The following is a 19,452-nucleotide window of genomic DNA, read 5'->3' on the forward strand; positions in this document are numbered from 1 at the left end:
TGCAATTTAGCCTAGCTTGGCTCATGATTGTAATCATTTAGCCTAAATCGTAGGTTGAACAGTTTGGAAAAGTGAGGATAAAGTAAACAGGAAGGAGAGTGCAGGAGAGGTTACAAAAGTCTCCAGAATAAAGAAAAAGACAAAAAAATTAAAAAGGGATTGATGAGAATTAAACTTCTTGTAACTTGAAGACAGAATTGAAAGGTCAAGAGTGAAAGGGGAAAGGATGTTTCCTATAGTGGGGAAGTCTAGGACCAGCAAGCACAGCCTCTGAATAGAAGGAGATCCTTTTAGAGCAGAGATGAGGAGGAATTTTTTTTCTGTGAATCTGTGGAATTTATTGCTACAGATGGCTGTGGAGGCCAAGTCATGAGTGTACTTAGAGCGGAGTTTGATAGGTTCTTGATTTAATCAGGGCATCAAAGGTTATGGGGAAAAGACAGGAGAGTGGGGTTGAATCAGCTATGATGGAATGGCAGAGCAGATTCGATGGGCTGAAAGACCTAACGCTGCTCCTATGTTGTATGGTCCTACACTCTTATTCCAGGTGAAGTCATCCTGTGAGCAAAGTGGCCTGGTTTTCTTCCTTGCAATAGATATTGGAACATTTGTATGAAAATTACAACTTCTGTTAGAAATTCATAGTAGAAGCATATTGTATTACCTTGTTGCATTTATGTCTGCTGACATCAAAGAGATGTGACTGGACAATTTCAGAGCCAACTGCAGACTTCCAAAAAGAAAGATTCTGTTTAAGCTAATCAGGAATGCTGTCGTTTCATTTCAGAACTGTCTCAGTTGTGACACTATTGATAACAATCCATTAACAACTCAAGTGAGATCAGTAGAAATGCCAGCAGCTGCCATCTCATATCATTTGTCTCCATAATTAATAAATACCTTATTGCACTAAATGAGAATGCTTTTAAACCATGCTGTTCCTCTCAGAGTTCATTAAGCAAACTGGACCATTGATGGAACTCATAACATATGTAGCCAAAATTTCCTGTCTACATTCAATTTCAGTTCCTATCTTAATAATTGTGTTACAACACACACAAAATGCTAGTAGAACACAGCAGGCTAGGAAGCATCTATAGGGCGAAGCGCTGTCGACGTTTCAGGCCAAGACCCTTCGTCAGTACTCACCATTTGCGCTTCTCCCTATAGATGCTACCTGGCCTGCTGCGTTCCACCAGCATTTTGTGTATGTTGCTAGAATTTCCAGCATCTGCAGATTTCCTCATGTTTGCTGCTTAATAATTTTGTTCTTCATTTTCAAAGTTTTCTCTTCTATTCGAGCTGAATTAGTTATCAAGAATTTCACCCCGGTTATTAGTTAAATGTGGCAACACATACTACTTTAAGTTTTGAAAATTGCAACATAAAGCACAGTGTTAATCTCTTTTATGTAGCTCAACGTGCACAGCTATTTGGGAATGAACTTGTATTTCTTTGTTGCTAGGAAGAAGTTTCCATTGGATCACAATGAAATTGGCAAAGAAAGAAATTTTAACCCTATTGAGCCTGTTATTTCTTTCCAGTTTCATTTTGGAAACTATTAAATTTGCATTAATTGTCCTCTTTTTTTCATTATGTTCATTATGTGCCATGTCGTATGACACGGGCGGTCATGGTCTTTCCATGACTATGACAGTTCTTGCCCAACTATTTCTATAGAAGGCTTTTAACATTGTCTTCTTCTGGGTGTTGGGTGACCCCAGCCATTACCAAAACTCTTTAGAGATTACCTGGTGTCAGTGGTCGCCTAACCAGGAATTGTGATGTGCACCAGCCGCTCCCCATGGCTTCATGTGATCCTGATTGAAGGCTAAGGGGTGGGGGGGGGGGGGCGCTAAGCTGGTGCTACACCTTGCCCAAGGGTGACCTGCAGGCAAGCAGAGGGAAGGAACATTTTACACCTCCTTTGATAGAGGCATGTCTTAACCCTGCCACCCTATCAATTGCCCTATTAGAGCATTTTAGATACTTACTATGCACTTTGGAATTTTCCTCATTTCCTTCTCACTTTTAATTCTTACTTCAAATCAGCACCATTTGGTTAATGTATCCAATGACATTGGTAAGCTTATCAGAACTTGAAAAGCCCAATCAGTCAATCCCGTTTCTCTGTACACTGAGGAGAACACCTGTTTCCTTCATCGTTCCCTGACTGAGTCTCTCATCTCCTGAACCAATTGAACATTCAATTAAAGCTTTGGCACTCAAAATCTAAATTCCAACTCAGCAGTGACTAGAATTTTTATTTCATGTTTAACATAGTAAGCTATCTCAAGGCATTTCACAACAGTCTTATTGAACAAATATTGCTACTAATTCACAAAAGTTTTTAGGATAGATGACTAAAGCTTCAGGACCAGGCAGAGACAGGCTGGAACATCTGGGTAATACTGTGGAACAGCCTCTGGAGCTGCTGCCTCACAGTTCCAGTTTCTCAATCCTGACCTCTGGTATCATCCACATCCTCCTTTTGACCGTATGAACTTCCTCTAGTTTCATCCCAGTTCCAAAAATGTGGCATTGTAATTGTCCCCAGTATTCAGGTGAGCTGCAGAACCTAGGGGGAGCTCACTGGAAAGTGGAGCAAATAAAACAGTTTAGAGTAAGATTAGTGTAAAAATAATGCTTGATGGTTGGCCAGCCTGTTGCCTGAAGGATTTGTTTTCCTTATGAAATTTTGCTAGGCTTCAATGAAAGAGAATTTCAATTGGAGAATTACTTAGCTATTACATGATTCTTGTCACAAAATGAGCTGGCAGTATTGGAACCCACATGTCAAGTAAATACAGACTTAGATGTAGAGACGGTGACTAGAGTTTAGTCATAATAATTCCAAATGAAAATTGGTGTCGTGGCTGAGAGTTATCACAAGCAGTAACATTCTCAAAACTAGGACCCCTTGGTTAGAGCTAATCTGGCGTCTGCTTAAATAATACAAGTAACATGAAATCCCAGAGCCTATTAAAATAAACTTGACAAGCTGAAACAGAAAACACCAGGAATCCATATTACAAAGAGTGAATCACTCAAGAGGAAAACACAAGGAACTCTAAATCATTAACAACTTTCATTAAACAACAATTAATGAATTCAGGTGTTCTAAAAGCCCAACATTCACTGCTGCCCTGCACAGGACCAAAGAGCTCCTTACATTTCTGGAGATTATTGAATTCGAAGGATTTCAATAAACAGACAAAACTTATGAAGTGTTTATTTCCTGGGCACATAATTGTTGGGGCACATAGAAGAGGTACAATTATTTAATATTAGTTAGGGTAAGGGCAGCAGAGTTAAAAAATAAAGAATAATTAACAATATTGTAAGTCAAGGATGACCAAAAGACCAATGGATAACCTAAAGACAACAACAGCAGGGTTGAAGTTTTCAAAGGTAGATGAGTTGAGATGGCAGATGAGATGAAATAAGGTTACAGAAGTACAAGAAGCCAGTCATGGTGATGAAAAGAATTGTGTATCTGAAGCTAAAATAATTACTTTAATTAGGATGATAAGATTACAAACGATCTAGATTCTGAGAGTCAGGGGAGTTGGTAGCCAAGCAACAGAGTGAAACTCCATTTGATGTAAGGAACACCTGGTCAATGCAACTAAGTGCTAATAAGTGAGTCCAATCCAGCAGTCTCTATTATACAGATAATATTAATGACCAAACATGGGTTTCTTATCCTCCTTTCAGAAAATAGTTGATCAATATCAATTACATACTTTTCGTCTATTTTCTATTGTGCCGTTGTGTAAGGAACACATGACTGAAACAGGGCTAAGTTTTCCTATTATATAACTTGATGTTTGAAGGCAGTTCAATGTTTCTTGGGATAAGACCTTTTTTGGTTCAGGTGAAGTAGTGATACTTTTTGAAAGCTCCTGTGGAAACACTGCAATGACAAACATAAGTGATCAGCAGCTTCACTTTTAATCCATTGTTGACTCTGAAGGGAATGCAACAAGTCCACGAATTCTAGTGTTAATTTCATCCCATGCTGGACTTGGTTGGATTGTTCTTTGTCAGGGACCTCACCCTCGACCTTACTGCCATGGGTGACCCTACAATGAGCATAGCTCCAGACGGCATTGCTCTCGGGATCTCAGGACCACACAAGCTTCTCCACCATGACAAGGTGACAATCCATGGAGATGGAACAGGTGGACGAAGTTACTTTGAATTCAACGGCTGTGAAGGCGGATGAAGGCTGCAACAAATCCATCAGCTCCGATCGTCGTGGTTTCTATGTCATTGGAACCAGTTGGTTGATTTGTGAAGTAACGTGTGCTTCTTGGAGTGCAATATCAAGTACACGTTAAACAAATACATGCACAGGCGTCTTTGCTCTGTGGGCCACATCCTGAAGTCTTTTGGCGATCGGGGGAGGACGATGGGAGCAGGCAATGTGATGGCTGGAAGCTCCTAGTCAAGAACCAGCACGAAAGTGGTGAATACTTGATACAGTCGCTCAACTTTTGTACAGGAGCAGGGAAGTTGTTCGGTCGCAGTATTCACGTCTGAGCAGCCCTACTTAGGATCCATCTGCTCACCCTGAACTGGGGGGTGGGGGGTGCTAGAAAAGGTGCCATAAAAATAGTCTGCTTCACCCCATCCTGTCTGGAAAGCCGCTTCCAGAGGGATCACCATAATGCAGTTGAAAAACATCGAGAAGCAAAACTGTGAAATCTGGAACCTGGAATACACGGACTCTGATGGATAACCCAAACTCAGACCGACCAGAGTGGAGAACTGCCTTTGTTGCCCAGGCACTCCAAAAATTCAACTTTGGCATTGTTGCTCTGAGTGGGACCCGCAGAGCTGTAGGAGGTCAACTAAAGGAAGAGCAAGGTCAATACACCTTTTTCTGGAAAGGACTCGATCCTGAACAAACGAGGATCCATGGAGTAGGTTTTGCCACCTGAAACAGCCTACTTCAGAAGCTGACAAAGCAACCACTGGGAATCAATGAACATCATATGACTCTATGAATCCTGCTCATCAAGAACCAACATGCCTATGCTCCAAATCTGGATGCTGAAGATGAAGTAAAGATGAACTTCTACACCCAACTTGATGACGTCCTTTCCTCTGTTTCCAACAACGAGAAGATCATTCACTTGGGAGACTTCAGTGCCAGAGTCGGGAAAGATCATAGGCTCTGAACTGGAATAATAAGCAAGGAAGAAGTTGGCAAGGTCAACGCCAATGGAACACTCCACCTCACCCAATGTGCTGAACACAACCTGGTGATTATAAACACCCTATTTCACCAGAAAAACAGGCACAAAGTCTCCTGGCAGCATCCACGCTCCAAACACTGGCACCTCATCGACTACATCATCGTATGATCTTGGGACCAACAAGATATACTGATAAGAAGAGCTGTTACTGGCGCCAACGAGTGCAGGATAGACCATCGACTCATCTCATCCACCATGAGAATGAAGATTTGGCCCAAAAGGAAACATCAAAATCAGAACACTATTAAGAAATTCAATGTTGACGTCCTTCAAGACATCAACCATGTACAGAAGTTCCAACGAAATCTTCAAGAACAACTGGCTCAACAAATCTCCCATCTGTATAAGAACACTGTAATCAATTGAAGAACAGTATCATCACCTCCTGCAAAGAAACAATTCGGTTCAAGATGAAAAAACATCAGGATTGGTTCGATGATCCAAGATCCAAGATGGCGGCATGACGCAGCTTGCAGTATTGGAGTATAAAAATATTATGGAGTATAAAACTTGTATTACTTGCTGTGTAACCAAAACTATGTAGTCAGTTTGTTATGCATGTACCCAAGATGAAATGCTAGGAATGTAGAATGCTGTGTTGATATATGTTAATGAGAGGTAGCTAAGAGATGTAGTCAGCTTTGAAGTTTGCTATTTGCTATGCATGTATTCAATTGAATGTAGAAGACAATGGTGTGGTAATGAGAGGTAGCTAAGAGATGTTTTGCTTTGAACTTGTTTGCTGTGTAACCAAAACTATGTAGTCAGCCTTGATGTAGATTATGTAGTTTGAACTTGCTATTTGCTATGCATGTACCCAATTTAGTAGGAGAATGAAATCTTAAGAATGTAGAAGACAATGGTGTGTTGGTGAGAGACAGCTGGGAGATGTGGATTGGAACATGATTAAGTCAATGGGACGTACGTGTGAAACTGGACCAGGATTTTGCTATAAAAAATGCCGTGTCCGAGGATTGGTGGGTAATCAGCGACTAGCTCACTGACTGTCTCAGCTTTGATTTGCAAATTAAAGTTTAACCCTTCTTGAAGAATCTTCTGCGTCTCCTGGTCATTTGTGAGGCACGAAAAACCACAACAGCAGCAGCCACTCCAGAGCTGATTATCTGTTATTTGTGAAGTGGGGTGCCGTGCGCCATCTTAATCGATTGAAAACAGACGTGGGAGCACAGAGGAACATCGGGAAATCTCCAGGAAGATCTTTGTTGCTGCTGCTGCTGTGAGGTCCGGGACTCTGCTGGGAAGAACAGACCCCCAGTCCTCGGGGTTGCGTTGCCGTTGGCAATTGGCAGGGCCGTCTTAATACGCTCGGCAGAGGATGATGCTCAGAGAAGCTGTGCCGGAGGGGATGGTCGTCTTCTCAGAGGTTCGACGGACTCGGAGTCCGCTGCTGTCATGTCGCTTTTGGTGTGTGCTGCGTCTGCGAGGCTGGGTTCAACTGAGCTTTCATTGTGTGCTGCGTCTGCAAGGCTGAATCGAGCCGTGCTGTGGAAATCCATAGTGGGGGTACTCCCTTCTCTCACCGGTTTGGGATGGCAAGTCTGTCGGTACCCTGGGGACTTGTGGAAACTGTGGTGATTTCTTTTGAACTTATAGTCCTTTAACATCTTTGGACTATTTTTACTGCGCCCATGGTCTGTTTTTTATCAATTATGCTACTGTTGTAACTATATGTTGTAACTATGTGGTTTTGTGCAGGTCTTGTAGCTTTAGTTTTTGGTCTTGTTTTGTTTGGTGGATTTGGAGCTCCTTTCCGCGAAACGCACTAAGACGGTAGCGCGATATTAATATGCAGCAGCCTCTCTGGACTCTGGATTGGGGATTGCCAAACATTATGTGGATTTTCTGGTGTAGTCTGTTTTGTCATATGCTTTTGTGATATCATTCTGGAGGAACGTTGTCTTATTTTTTAACTGCGTTGCATTTGTGGTTTCTAAATGACAATAAACTGAATCTGAATGATAACGACAAACTATTCCAACAACTCATCGACGAAAAGAGAAAAGCTTTCATCATCTTACAAAATGAGCAAAAATCAGCTACCAAAAGAAAATGCTATCAGGAATGCAAGGCTACAGTCCAGAAGAGCACCAGAAACCTGAAAACCCGATGGTGGAGGAAGTAAGCTCAGGAAATCCAACAACTAGCGGATGCCAACCACACTCGAGGCTTTTTCAAAGCAACAAAAGCTATTTTTGGCCCATCCACTCACAGTCAAGCCCCTCTCAAAAGCAAAGATGGTTCAACCATCCTGAAGAGCAATGCTGACATCAATTCTAGATGGAGGGAGCACTTTGAAGATCTTCTAAGTCAAACCATCTCATTTGACAAGAATGTGATCAACAACATTCTGAAGCAGCCCATTGACGACTCCCTAAGCAAAATACCAACACCTGAAGAAGTCGAGGAAGCCTTCAAAACCTTTACAAACCACAAGGCCATTGGACTCGATGGAATACCAGCCGAAGTCTGCAAAATTGGGGGTAACCTGCTTCAGTACCAACTGCATCAACTTCTTATCAAGATCTGGATAAATGAAGATGTACCAGCAGATTTTAGAGACACAGCAATTATTACTATCTACAAAAGGAAAGGCGATCGATCCGAATGCCGACACTATCGTGGAATTTCCCTGTTAGCAACAGCAGGAAAGATCCTCACTTACGTTATTAACAACAGGCTCAAGCCTTTAGCCGAGAAGATCTTTCTGGAGACACAAGCCGGTTTTAGACCATTACATGGAGTAATCAACATGATCTTCATAATGCGACAACTAACAAGAAAAACATTGTGGACAGCTTCAACCTTTGTACATGGCACTCATCGACCTGACCAAAGCCTTTGACTCAGTATCAAGGGAACTCCTATGGGATGTCCTATCCACCTATGGATGCCCTGAAAAGTACATTCGAATCCTGAGACTCCGCCACGATGGCATGCTTGCTACAATCATGGTCAGCAATAGTAACTGTGAGCCTTGTCAAGTCAGATCAGGAGTAAAACATGGATGCGTGATTACCCCAACTTTGTTCACCATCTTCATTGCGAGAATCATCCACGTCATCAAGGACGACCTACCCCCAGAAATCAAAACTGTCTACAGAATAGATGGCAGACTTTTCAACCTTGCCCGTCTCAAGTCCAAAAACAAAACACCCACAAGTTCCCTTATCGAGTTTCAATACGCAGATGACAACAGTGTTGCAGCTCTCTCAGAAAACCACCTACAACAGATTCTGACTGCCTTCAACCATGCATACACGAAACTTGGACTTACCATCAATTCCAAGAAGACTCAGATCATCTAGCAACCATCACCAACTGAGACAAATTGTATAGAACCATCAATTCAACTTGGCAAAATAACCCTGGAAAATGTGGACCACTTTATATCTTGGAAGTCACCTCTCCTCCAATGTTGACCTTAATGATGAGATCCAACATTGTCTTAAATGAGCTGGAACAGCTTTTGGACATCTCTGAACAACAGTCTGTCATGATCGTGACATCCAAACAGACACCAAAATGTTAGTGTACAAAGTAGTGGTAATCCCAGCGCTCCTGTTTGCATCAGAAACCTGGACAACATACCAATGACATCTGAAGGCACTTGAAAAGCTCCATCAACGCTGTCTTCGAAACATCTTACATATCAGCCGGGAAGATAGAAAAAGCAATGTCAGCTTGCTATATGAAGCAAAAACAACGGGCATTGAAGCCTACATCATCAAGAATCAACTAAGGTGGAGCGGTCATGTTGTTCGGATGAAAGACGAACATCTGCTGAAACAAATCTACTCCCAGCTTAAAGAATGCAAACGTAAAAGAGGCGGACAACAGAAGAGATTCAAAGATGTCTTAAAAGCCAACATGAAGAAATGTAACATTGACATCAGCAATTGGGAAACCAATGCCAAGGACAGGGAACACTGGCAAACCATCATCCGAGAAGGAACAGCAACTTTCGAAGCCAACGGATGTGCAGAATTAGAAGAGAAGAGAAGAAAATGGAAAGAGAGACAGCAACAACCAAAGCCCGATCTGCCATCTGGAACTACCTGTCCTGAATGTAGAAGAACTTTCAAAGCCAAGATTAGACTCATAAGCCACTTGAGAACCCATAAATAGATCATCGGAACGAAACCCATCATCCTCGATCTTGAGGGACAGCCACGAAAATGCTGGTGAAATGGCATTTTAGAGTATTTTTGCTCAGTAACACAAAAAGTTATGTAGTTAGTCAAAAAAAGATTGTATTATATTATTCAGCAAAAAAAGTTGTTACATTTCGCAGTACTTACAATATATATAAAAAAGGCTAGACTATCTCTCCAACAAGTAACTTTTGCAACCGAGTTATCATTCAGGGATCTATTTTATTCTTTTCCAAGTGGACAGTAGCAAAGGAAAATTCTGTTTTGGTCTTTATTTCTTTCACTCACTGCTCCCAAAGCACTATTTCTTAATTACATTTTAAGACTTTAAGCTGTTGCTCAAATCACGTGTTTCCTCAAACTAAAAGCTATTTGCTACCAAGGGATATAATTATCTAGAAATAAAACTAATGTTAAAATAGTGCAGAGTGGATGATAACTCCCTGAAGAAATTCAAGAAATTGTCTGAAAGCAATTTGAAAATATGTTAGAATGGTTTACATCCAGAAACACCTGCTAAATCACAGCGCACAGCTTCTAACAAGTTCTCAGCCCTTAAAGGCACAGTCCTCACGGCAGCAAAACAATATATTGTCTGCAATGGAGCTGGGTTATACTGTTGAGCAAGAGGGCAAGAGGGGAAAAGGGGGAAGTCAGTGAGGGAGAGGTGTCATCCAGCAATGAGAATAACCACATTATGGAAAAATATTGAAACAAATTACAGTATTTTATAGAATTACAAGATCACATCTTCCCTTCACCTAATGTTGACATTGCAACCCATTCCACCATTTGCACTGAGATCCAGTAGATAGAGGGACAATAATGAAAAAAGTTCTTGTTACCCTTTATCTCCCTTATAGCAACATCTGAAGTATTGTGTGTAGTATTGGCTCCTTATTTAAGAAAGAATGTTTATGCATTAGAAACAGTTCAGGTCAAGATTACAAGACAATATTTGGAATGGGTGGGTTGCGTTATAAGGAAGGGTTGATCAGACTCAGCTTGTGTCTGCTGCAATTTAGAACCATGAGAGGCAGCCTGAATTAAAGATTGAGGAACCTCAGAGTAGATGTATTGAAGTGGATGTTTCCTCTTTTGGGAGAATCTCGAATCACTAAGAGAATGTAATTTAAGACAGTGTGAAAGAGAATTTCTCAGGTCTGAAGTTGGAAGACAATGCCCGAAATTGCCTGTGGCGTCCTGGCCAATTCTGAGTCAATCATGGTGGCCATGGCCCAAACCATATTACTGGTAATGATTACTCATTGTTGTAGAGTGAAGGCTGGCCTAATGCTCGCTTCATGAAGCAAACTAGCAACACAAACACCCAGTACATGCACCCTGAATATTTAACAATTACCAATTTCTGTACTGTGGTAAATGTTATCTGCTTGTTTAGGGACACGCATTAGCCTCAGGAAACAGAACAGAGCTTACAAATATTATTGTAACTATACAGTGGCATGTAAAAGTTTGGGCACCCAGGTCAGAATTTCTGTAACTGTGAATAGCTAAGCGTTTAAAAGATGATCTGATTTCCAAAAGGCATAAAGTTAAAGATGACACATTTCTTTAATATCTTAAGCAAGATTACTTTTTTATTTCCATCTATTACAGTTTCAAAATAACAAAAAAGGAACAGTAACAGAGATTTTGACCAGGGGTGCCCAACCTTTTGAATGCCACTGTATATTAAAAATACGAGCTACCAGTACAAGTTACAGCAGCCAGATTTATAGATATCTATTTGTTCGATGGGTGCCATTCTTAATGTCAGAGTAACCACAGCAATGACCCAGTTTTTCTAAGCTTAGATTACACATATTCAAGCTAGTATTTCAATACCATAATAAGCATAGAAGAGAGCCAAGCACAATGCAAAATGTTTCACAATCACAGTTGCAGGCTCTGGAAAATCTTCAAGTGGATATGGTTTGAAAGTCTACAAAAATAATCTCAAATGATATTGCAATAAGTGAGCAAAATTGATTATTAGTCCCAAAACAACTAATAAAATCGGCAATGAAAAGAAGTCAATTTTGTATTCAGCTAAAAAGTTTACAAATTATAAATTTTAAGAAATAAAGTTTCAACGTTTTGTGTCTCGACCTTCTATTTCCAAGTGCTGCCTGACCTGTTGAATTCCTCAGTTTGTTTTACCACTAGAAAGGTAAACAAGCACAAGAGATTCTGCATATGCTGGAAATCCAGAGCAATACACATAAAATGCTGGATAGAACTTAGGTGCTTGACAAAGTGGTTCCCCAATCAATGCTTGGTCTCACCAATGTAGAGGAGGCTGCATCAGGAGTATTGGATACAGTAGGCAACCCCAACAGCTTTGCAGGTGAAGTCTGGCCTCATCTGAAAGGACTGTTTGGGGTCCTGACTAGAAGTGAGGGGTGAGGTGAATGGGCAGGTGTAGCACTGCTGCCACTTGCAGGGATAAGTGCCAGGAGGAAGATTAGTGGGGAGGGACAAATAACCAAGGGAATTATGGAGGAAGTGATCCCTGTGGAAAGTGGAAGATGGGAGTGGCGGGAGGGAGAAGGTAAAGATGTGTTTGGTAGTAAGGTCCTGTTGAAGATGGGGGAACTTGCGGAGAATGATACACTGGATGCAAAGGCTCATGGGGTGGTAGGTGAGGACAAGAGGAACTCTATCCCTGTTAAGGTGGCCGGAAGATGGGGTGAGCACGGATGTCTGGGAAATGGAGCAGATGTGGATGAGGGCATCATCAATGTTGAGGAAGGGAAACCTTCTTCTTGAAGAAGGAGGCCACCGCTGATGTCCTGGAAAGGAAACCCTCATCCTGAGAACAGAATGGGCAGAGACAAGGGAACTGAGAAAAGGGGATAGTATTTTTACAGGAGACAGAGAAGGGGAAGAGTTATAGACAAGATAGCCATGAGAATTGATGAGTTTCTGGCTTGCGAATTTATGAGTGGGATCTTGTATGCAGAAAATATGGACTGTGTCAACGGACTGCACTTCACTATATCTGTGAATGAATAAGTACAGTATATCAATAACATAATCATTTGAATGTTGAGAAGTTATTTAATCATTGAATGAGTGTCTTATTCAGATTGGCTTATAAATGAATCTAAACCTGAATGTTTTTTTTTCTCCTTGAACATACTATAGTGGGAATAACATTGACATTAGTTAAGCATGGCCTGCTGCTGGTAATGAAGAAGGAGTTCAGCGACTTTGACATAATTAAATTGCCTGCTGCAGTTCTTAACATTAGCAATGACTTTACTTCCCAACTACATTGTTACAACAGTCCAGCAGTAGTTTACATAAAGACATAAAGCATCTCACATACTCGGGCGCATTCGGAAACAGCTGCAGCATCAAAACTAATTGCAAAGCAAAACCCACAAAATTCTGGAGGAACTCAGCAAGTCGGGCAGACACCAAGATTAATTAACAGGCAATGTTTCGGGCTGAGACACTTCTTCAGGACTGGAATGTGGAAGATGGAAGGTGGAAGACACCAGAATAAAGAAGGTAGGGGGAGGTAAAGAACGCTAGCTGGAAAGTGATAGGTGATGTCAAATGGGTGGGAAAGGTCAAAGGCTGGAGAAGAAGGAATCTGATACGAGAGGAGAATGGACCATAGGAGAAAGGGAATGGAGAGGTGACTCAAGCAGGAGGTGATAAGCAGGCCTGGAGAGATAAAAGGCCAAAGAGAAGAATAGAAGAAGAGGGGAGGTGCAGAGAAAAATACATAATCACAAGGAGAAATTGAAATTCACGGCATTGGGTTGGAGGCTACCCAGACGGAATATAAAGTGTTGCTCCTCCACCCTGGGGTTGGTCTCCTCTTGACACAAAAGGAGACCGACAAGTCAGAACAGGAATGGGAATCAAAATTGAAATATTTGGCCACCAGGAAGTTCTGCTTTTGGCAGATGGAGTGGAGCTGTTCAATGATACGGTCCCCCAATTTACAACAGGTCTCACCGACGTAGAGGAGTACTGACTGCCAAAGGACTTTGTTGATTTCCAAATGGACAAATACAAATTTTTTTTAAAGTTGTTTTTTGGCACATTTATTGCACAAAGCTGGTAAAAATGAATGATCTGTTCAGATTGTGGTGGTGAAAGCTCGAGGCTCTCTGTATCAATGCTCTGCCAGAATGTGCTTCTGGAATCGGGGAGCAGAATTTGCTGTCTCTTCAGAAAGTAACAGTAAACCACCAACTCTATGGCCCTTTGCAGCTTTCTTGTGAGGAGCTCATGACGAAGACATGAAACTACAAAACGATTCTGCTTAAAGATAACAGATACCCTGAAGAAAATGTCACACTCCGTTTCCTAGCTTTTCCTGTTATTCGGAGGGCAGGTGTTGGGGGGGGGGGAGGGGTTGGCGGTTGAGTTCTTAAAACTATGGTTTTCAATGGGAATGTCCACTTCATTATTCTTTCTTTTTACAATATTTTTATTCAGAAGAAAAAAAACAAGATTTACAGAGTGCAACACATAGATACATCTCAACATAACTTGTGTACATTCATATGTTGTAATAAAATTGATCAAAATGTTATAGCATAACACATAAAGGTATACAAAGGTGTACCACTCTGTAATCAAAAATTTAAAGATCGGTCATACATCATAAAAGAAATTTTTTATATAAAAAAAAAGTCAACCCCCTACTAACTGCCAAAGAAAAAAGCTGATGGATGACAATGGATAACTAGAAAAAAACCATATTCACTTAAGAAGAGAAGATAAAAATATGCATAAAAGTCTGTGCACTGTTAAACTTTATAAATTGGAAAAGTAATTTAGGAAAGGTCCCCAAATATCATAAAAAGATTGTTTTGAATTTAAGATTGAGCAGCGGATCTTTTCTAAATTTAAATAGGACATAATATCATGTAGCCATTGAAGATGTGTAGGAGGGGTAGACTCCTTCCATTTAAGCAAGATTGCTCTTCTTACTAAAAGAGAGGTAAAAACTAAAACCTGTAGGTTAGTAGTATTTAAAGTCTGCTTCATTATTGAGGTTGAATCTGCAGACCAAACCTAGAATGGCAAGATGGAGACAGGTTGGGGGGGGAACATGGATATGTAGATTTTCTGAGGTCCCTCACAAAGGTTAAAGCCATACATGGAGCATACGGAGATACCTAGCTGACTGAAGAAGATTCCATGACCACCTATAGCAACGGGCTGCTTATTGTCAAATCAGGCAAGAACTGCCTACTGGATTTTATAAGTTGTAATTGTTTTTAGCTCTACTTTTGTGGTTCCGACCCATAGTAATTCTTCATTGTATGTGCATGCTGAGCATTGCAGCAGTAACTTCAAGCCAATGACAGTCACAGATAACTATCTTTTTTATACTATTGAAATACATGTTTCTATCAACAATATCTAAAGGAGATGTTCTCAGCATCTGTATTGAGAATAGGTTTATTGGCTTCTAGGATAGTTCTGACTATAACTGCCCTTTCCATTGAATTAATAGTAGCAGAGATAAAAGGAGGAAGGGTGGAAAAAGGGAGATTTCATGCGACAGAAGTTAAAGCGTTGGTGGGGGGGAGTGGGGGAAAGTGACAGGGGTTAACTTGGAGGGAAGGAGAGAAGTAATCTAAAGTGGAATCCCGACCACCCAGAAAATATGTTAAAGGGAAAAATCTTCTGACTGCCAGTAAAAAGATACGACTGCATTATAAATTAACCATCTCTCAGATGATGCCCAGGGGTTTTAAGATTTTATTTGCTTTGTGTTAAAAGCTGTGCACAGTGAGCTCAGCAGTGATCAACTTGTGATTTGCATTATGAATGCTACATTTAATAAAATGCATAAACCCTGAAATCAAATTACTTCAGATGTGTTATGACACTGGTTTGATCTCAGGGCGGTGGGACGATTACCAAGACTAGTGAACATTTGTGCCTCATACTCATGATGTCTGATTATCAATGAAATATCAAGTCCTCCATAGAACTCCAAATCCCTGGGAGTTCGCATCATGGATGACCTCAGCTGGCCCCTTAATATCGCCTCTTGGAACAAGAAGGTACAGTCGTGCCTCCACTTCCTAAGAAGACTGAGGCAAGTGAGACTCCACAAACCCCCTCCCTCCATCTTAATTGTGTTTTACAGCAGCACCATTTGGGGTGCCCTGACAAGTTGCATCTCCATCTGGCGTGGGAGCAGCCAAGCACTGGACCAGAAGTCTCAGAGGGCTCCTGACCATTTATCAGGAGCGTTGTATATACAGGGCCCTTTGTATTACTAATAATCCCACCTAGCCATCCAGCATCCTCTTTGACTTTCTACCATCAGGAGGAGACTCTGATGCATAAAAACAAGAACGGTCAGGATGAGAAATAGTTTCTTCTCCTACCTAGACCATTAAGGTTCTGAACTCCCTGCCACATTGTACTCGAAGTGTCACTGGTTAATCTGTTCCATACCTTACAATATTTAATATTGATGCACTTTAGTTCATTATTTATGTGTGATTCATCTGTAAATTTTATCCTTACCTTCATAAGTTATCGTGTGCTATGTGCGTTACGTGTACTACTGTGCTTTACACCCTGTTTCGGGGAAACATTGTCTCATTTCTATACATTATATGGTTATATACATTATATACATGTTTCTAATAAATGACAATAAACTTGACTTGACATGGCTTGACTATCCAATTGCATTTAATGGTTTCTCCAATTGCCACTTGCATTACACTTACTGTTTCAAATCAATTCACCTCTGAGCAGCTATGCTATGTGCTCTTTATTAAATCTATAGTCTTTGATGCTGCTGGGATTTTCTAAAGCAGACAAGGCTATCAAGGTCCCATGTAGAACTCTTAAATATCAGTGAGTGGACAACAGAGTCAAAACATCAGGAACAACATTGAAACCTTGACGGTTTGCAGAAAGTCCAATAAGATATGATAATTCTGTTTCTCCTAGAAATTAAAAAAAATGCAGAGCCTGTGTATTGCAAAATGCTATATGGTAATAATAAAGACTATAATGACACTGATAGATTCCAGGCTATTGAAGTCACCACCATAACAGGGGGCTAAGTTGACAGAACTGGAAACGTTCGACATTTTTGGAGGTGAGATCTCTTAGATGAGATGTTAAATCATCTGCCTGCCAGATGGACAGAGAGGACTAGCAGCACTTTTCAAAGCAGTGTTTCCTGACCCAGACTTCAAACATAACAGTCACCAAACCAGATCATGTGGTTGTTTATTCATTTATTTTGTTGGGTTTTGCAAACTGGAACTGTGTGGTTGCTTATCTTTATAAACAATTAGAGAACAGACTTCAAAAGTATTCAACTAGTTTGTTCAGAAGATATGATATGGTGGATGAGATGTTATAAAAAAGGCTTTGTTAGACGAATGTAAATGGCCCAGTCATTAATTCAGAGAAGGGGAGAGCAGTAGTGTTGTGTTCAACATACATCACTTAACACCATTAAGCAATTATATCTGGCTTTTTTCTCATTGTTGTTTGTGGGGCTCTACTGTACAAATTTGTCTTCTATTATCTGCATTTCAGCAAAGTGTCCTGATATTCCTATGAATAGAATCACTTTGTCTTCGTGCTTGTATATGATACACTGAAAAGTTGAGTTCCGCAGCACTCAAAACATATGCCCAAATTTAAAGAATTACAATGCAAGCCAGCTGCCAATGATCATAGAACATATGTCACTCTTTTTCAAGTCATGCTGCAGCCTCTGGGTACAACTGAGAAGAGAATAATGATGGCCAGAAACACATGGAGACCAAACAGCAGGTTGACTGGCTTATGTGCAACATATTGTCAGAATCAGGTTTAATATCACTGGCATATGTCATGAAGTTTGTTGACCTTGTGGCAACAGTACAATGCAATACATAGTAATAGAGAAAACACAATGAATTACAGTAAATATATATTTTAAGTAGTTAAATGAGGAGTGCAAAAGTGAAAATAAAGAAGTAGTGAGGTAGTGCTCCTGGGTTCATTGTCCGTTCAGAAATCAGATGGCCAAGGGGAAGAAGCTGTTCCTGAATTGCTGAGTGTGTTCCTTCAGGCTTCTGTACCTCCTTCCTGATGGTGGCAATGAGAACAAGACAAGACATGATGTTGGAAGTCCTTAATAATGGAAGCTGCCTCCTTGAAAATGAATATTCTTTGGATGGTAGAACATGTGTTGAGCTTTAAATGTTCATTGTAGCTAGGAATATAACTCGTTATGCATTCATTTAGGGGTGGGAGCGCGTAGAGTACAAGATCAAAATAGGACAAGCTAGAATAGCTTCTGCATCATGCTAATCCTCTGTGTTCCATAAACTCTGTAACATGTACATTACATACGACAAGACAACTGATTAGCCTGTGGTGAGCTGCCCAATGATCAGCCCACCTGGCAGTTCTCTTCTTCACAAATATTCCCAAGTTTTGAATCAGCCCATGAATTCCCAGACAGTTGACTTGCAGCTCCACTCGGTTAACAATCATCATAATTCGAGCACCCAACTTATTTTTCAAGGAGACTGGTATATGTAGTTCACCACACTTAGCAAGTCAAACAACTCATCCAACATGCCTCTTCAATGTTTATCATTCCAAATTTCCAAAAACAATAGGAAATTATAGTATGTAATTACTGTATTTTCATAGTTTTGAAAGATTAATGTGCAATTATTACGATGGATTCCATATAACTTTTGTGAACCTCAAAATTTTATTTCTTCCAATATTAATTCAGATTAAAATTGCATTAATTAAAGTACAATAGAAGACTTACCAAAACACTGAAAAGAATAGAAACAAAATATTAAGAGCTTTCTTTTCCTTTAAGTACCATTGCAAGCAACTGCAGCATTTTTAAAGTTAATTTCATTAATGGAATAAATCTTGAATATTCATATCAAAGATGAAAAGTAAGTATCAAATATGGAATAGAGATTCATGCAGCACTCACATTCGCATAAGCTTTTTAAAGCACTTATCTAGGTACATCATAGTGCAGAGGTTAAACAATTGATTGAAAATCAGAGTTCTGGCTGATTAATTAAGACACAGGTGTTCAAATCTCACCAGTCTGAGTTTAATTGTAAAAGTAGAAAACTAAATGTATTTAGAATTTTTAAAAATCTAGCTTGTAACAGCACCCATAAAAGTACCACGTTACTGTAAAAGCCCATTTTGTTCCTTGCCCTTCATGGAAGATAAATCTGCCATTCTTTCCTGGTCTGACTCTGTGTGACTCTGGACTTTAAGGTGATTAAATTTTCAACTACTTCTAGGATAGACAATAAAACTGGGATTGTCAGTAATGCCCAGTTCTTAAGATGGGAATAAAAGTAACTGCCTCTTAAAATACAAAATGTTCAGTTCTTTATTTCTAATTGTGTAAGTCAGTAACTCCCGTCCAGACTACGTTACAGCTGACAAAAAATCTGCCAAACCATATTCAACTTTTTACTAAGACAAAACATTCACTAGTGCAGATCTGAAGTACGATTCCCTCTCAAGGCTTAAGCAGACTGTAATAGTGAAAATACACAACATAGATGTTTCAAGGAGACTTTAAAACAGTAAAACTCCACAGCCAATTTTTCAAATGGGCCATACCAACACACTTAAGCGTTTTGATATCAATCAGATGTCCAGCAACCTCCAGCTTCTTAACTTTCTGATCTCTGATTTCTGACTGAATCATTTGCCACTGACTCTTGGGATCTCATGTTCTTCAACTTTTTGAACAGTGTGTCATGCCTTTTACTAAAAGCCATGACAATTAATCAAATGTACCAGTTTCACCGATAACCATGTTAACTCGGCAAAGGTTTCAATCTAGTTAATTAGGCAAAACTTTCCCCTGCTCATTGTCCCTGATTGTGCCCTTCTAAATTTCCTGGGGCTGGCTCCAAATAATTGGACAACCTCACTAAATACAGCTGAACATCAGTAGTGTGTACAGGTTGGACAGAAAACCCAGAGGGATGCTGGCCAATGTGGTTTATTGTAGG

This window comes from Hypanus sabinus, chromosome 9, assembly GCF_030144855.1.
Source record: "Hypanus sabinus isolate sHypSab1 chromosome 9, sHypSab1.hap1, whole genome shotgun sequence".
Classification (NCBI taxonomy): domain Eukaryota; kingdom Metazoa; phylum Chordata; class Chondrichthyes; order Myliobatiformes; family Dasyatidae; genus Hypanus; species Hypanus sabinus.